Raw genomic sequence first — 2,500 nt, 5'->3', positions numbered from 1 at the left:
AAAGCAGGGATATCTTGAGTTTCAGTCCTCCTGGGTCAACCTCCAAACACACTGGATGAGGCAATTCCCATGAACTTTTGCTCGATTTTTATGTCCCTCTCTACATTGTCTATTTGTAGGGAAAGTCACTGAAGCCCCAGTGGCCTAATGGATAAGGCACTGGCCTCCTAAGCCAGGGATTGTGGGTTCGAGTCCCATCTGGGGTGACTGACAGCAGAGTGGCGGAAGCGTGCTGGGCCCATAACCCAGAGGTCGATGGATCGAAACCATCCTCTGCTAACAAACTTTCAGTGGTAGCTAGTTGGCTTTAAAGACAAGACAGGACAGTTATATGTCAGAAGCACTCCATAGAATTGGAAGACAGATATCCTGAGTTTCAGTCTGCATGGTTCCCCCTTCAGAAACTTTGGATCTTGCAATTCCCATAAATGTTGAATTATGTGCTACATGTCAGAATAGCTGAAAGGTCAACATGACTGAATTGGCATAATCGACCTAAGGCAGCAATGGTCCCCACAAACTATACCTGTAGACCATATGTAACACTACAGGAATGGTGCTTCACTGAATCACTGCTTTTGTCTTGTTGTCCTCATGTTTTCACTGCTTTGTTGTGACACGTTTGCTCCCTATTTATGTGCCTCTCTAGACTGTCTATGCATAGAGAAAGTCACTGAAGCCCCAGTGGCCTAATGGATAAGGCACTGGCCTCCTAAGCCAGGGATTGTGGGTTCGAGTCCCATCTAGGGTGACTGACAGCAGAGTGGCGCAGCGGAAGCGTGCTGGGCCCATAACCCAGAGGTCGATGGATCGAAACCATCCTCTGCTAACAAACTTTCAGTGGTAGCTAGTTGGCTTTAAAGACAAGACAGGACAGTTATATGTCAGAAGCACTCCATAGAGTTGGAAGACAGATATCCTGAGTTTCAGTCCGCATGGTTCCCCCTTCAGAAACTTTGGATCTTGCAATTCCCATAAATGTTGAATTATGTGCTACATGTCAGAATAGCTGAAAGGTCAACATGACTGAATTGGCATAATTGACCTAAGGCAGGAATGGTCCCCACAAACTATACCTGTAGACCATATGTAACACTACAGGAATGGTGCTTCACTGAATCACTGCTTTTGTCTTGTTGTCCTCATGTTTTCACTGCTTTGTTGTGACACGTTTGCTCCCTATTTATGTGCCTCTCTAGACTGTCTATGCATAGAGAAAGTCACTGAAGCCCCAGTAGCCTAATGGATAAGGCACTGGCCTCCTAAGCCAGGGATTGTGGGTTCGAGTCCCATCTGGGGTGACTGACAGCAGAGTGGCGCAGCGGAAGCGTGCTGGGCCCATAACCCAGAGGTCGATGGATCGAAACCATCCTCTGCTAGCATTGTTTTCCTGGTGGCTAATTGGCCTCAAAGGATGTAGGAAGGGAAGTCCCAGTGGCCTAATGGATAGGGCACTGGCCTCCTAAAGCAGGGATATCTTGAGTTTCAGTCCTCCTGGGTCAACCTCCAAACACACTGGATGAGGCAATTCCCATGAACTTTTGCTCGATTTTTATGTCCCTCTCTACATTGTCTATTTGTAGGGAAAGTCACAGAAGCCCCAGTGGCCTAATGGATAAGGCACTGGCCTCCTAAGCCAGGGATTGTGGGTTCGAGTCCCATCTGGGGTGACTGACAGCAGAGTGGCGCAGCGGAAGCGTGCTGGGCCCATAACCCAGAGGTCGATGGATCGAAACCATCCTCTGCTAACAAACTTTCAGTGGTAGCTAGTTGGCTTTAAAGACAAGACAGGACAGTTATATGTCAGAAGCACTCCATAGAGTTGGAAGACAGATATCCTGAGTTTCAGTCTGCATGGTTCCCCCTTCAGAAACTTTGGATCTTGCAATTCCCATAAATGTTGAATTATGTGCTACATGTCAGAATAGCTGAAAGGTCAACATGACTGAATTGGCATAATCGACCTAAGGAAGCAATGGTCCCCACAAACTATACCTGTAGACCATATGTAACACTACAGGAATGTTGCTTCACTGAATCACTGCTTTTGTCTTGTTGTCCTCATGTTTTCACTGCTTTGTTGTGACATGTTTGCTCCCTATTTATGTGCCTCTCTAGACTGTCTATGCATAGAGAAAGTCACTGAAGCCCCAGTGGCCTAATGGATAAGGCACTGGCCTCCTAAGCCAGGGATTGTGGGTTCGAGTCCCATCTGGGGTGACTGACAGCAGAGTGGCGCAGCGGAAGCGTGCTGGGCCCATAACCCAGAGGTCGATGGATCGAAACCATCCTCTGCTAGCATTGTTTTCCTGGTGGCTAATTGGCCTCAAAGGATGTAGGAAGGGAAGTCCCAGTGGCCTAATGGATAGGGCACTGGCCTCCTAAAGCAGGGATATCTTGAGTTTCAGTCCTCCTGGGTCAACCTCCAAACACACTGGATGAGGCAATTCCCATGAACTTTTGCTCGATTTTTATGTCCCTCTCTACATTGTCTATTTGT

General features: G+C 47.6%; 9 non-coding genes across 9 annotated transcripts; all 9 read left to right on the top strand.

Moving 5' to 3' along the window:
- Positions 1 to 133: 133 nt before the first annotated feature.
- Positions 134 to 206, top strand: trnar-ccu (transfer RNA arginine (anticodon CCU)). Its single transcript has one exon. It is a non-coding gene; the product is annotated as a tRNA-Arg (tRNA).
- Positions 207 to 678: 472 nt separating this feature from the next.
- On the top strand, positions 679 to 751 carry trnar-ccu (transfer RNA arginine (anticodon CCU)). Its single transcript has one exon. It is a non-coding gene; the product is annotated as a tRNA-Arg (tRNA).
- Positions 752 to 757: 6 nt separating this feature from the next.
- Positions 758 to 829, top strand: trnam-cau (transfer RNA methionine (anticodon CAU)). The gene has a single exon. It is a non-coding gene; the product is annotated as a tRNA-Met (tRNA).
- A 399-nt stretch (positions 830 to 1,228) lies between these two features.
- Positions 1,229 to 1,301, top strand: trnar-ccu (transfer RNA arginine (anticodon CCU)). Its single transcript has one exon. It is a non-coding gene; the product is annotated as a tRNA-Arg (tRNA).
- A 6-nt stretch (positions 1,302 to 1,307) lies between these two features.
- trnam-cau (transfer RNA methionine (anticodon CAU)) lies at positions 1,308 to 1,379 on the top strand. Its single transcript has one exon. It is a non-coding gene; the product is annotated as a tRNA-Met (tRNA).
- A 218-nt stretch (positions 1,380 to 1,597) lies between these two features.
- Positions 1,598 to 1,670, top strand: trnar-ccu (transfer RNA arginine (anticodon CCU)). The gene has a single exon. It is a non-coding gene; the product is annotated as a tRNA-Arg (tRNA).
- A 6-nt stretch (positions 1,671 to 1,676) lies between these two features.
- Positions 1,677 to 1,748, top strand: trnam-cau (transfer RNA methionine (anticodon CAU)). Its single transcript has one exon. It is a non-coding gene; the product is annotated as a tRNA-Met (tRNA).
- A 399-nt stretch (positions 1,749 to 2,147) lies between these two features.
- trnar-ccu (transfer RNA arginine (anticodon CCU)) lies at positions 2,148 to 2,220 on the top strand. Its single transcript has one exon. It is a non-coding gene; the product is annotated as a tRNA-Arg (tRNA).
- Positions 2,221 to 2,226: 6 nt separating this feature from the next.
- Positions 2,227 to 2,298, top strand: trnam-cau (transfer RNA methionine (anticodon CAU)). The gene has a single exon. It is a non-coding gene; the product is annotated as a tRNA-Met (tRNA).
- Positions 2,299 to 2,500: the final 202 nt, after the last annotated feature.

The sequence above is a fragment of the Thunnus thynnus genome, chromosome 6 (genome assembly GCF_963924715.1).
Source record: "Thunnus thynnus chromosome 6, fThuThy2.1, whole genome shotgun sequence".
In the NCBI taxonomy this organism is placed as follows: domain Eukaryota; kingdom Metazoa; phylum Chordata; class Actinopteri; order Scombriformes; family Scombridae; genus Thunnus; species Thunnus thynnus.
Note: the sequence above shows the minus strand (reverse complement) of the source record. Positions and strands in the feature narration are given on the sequence as shown.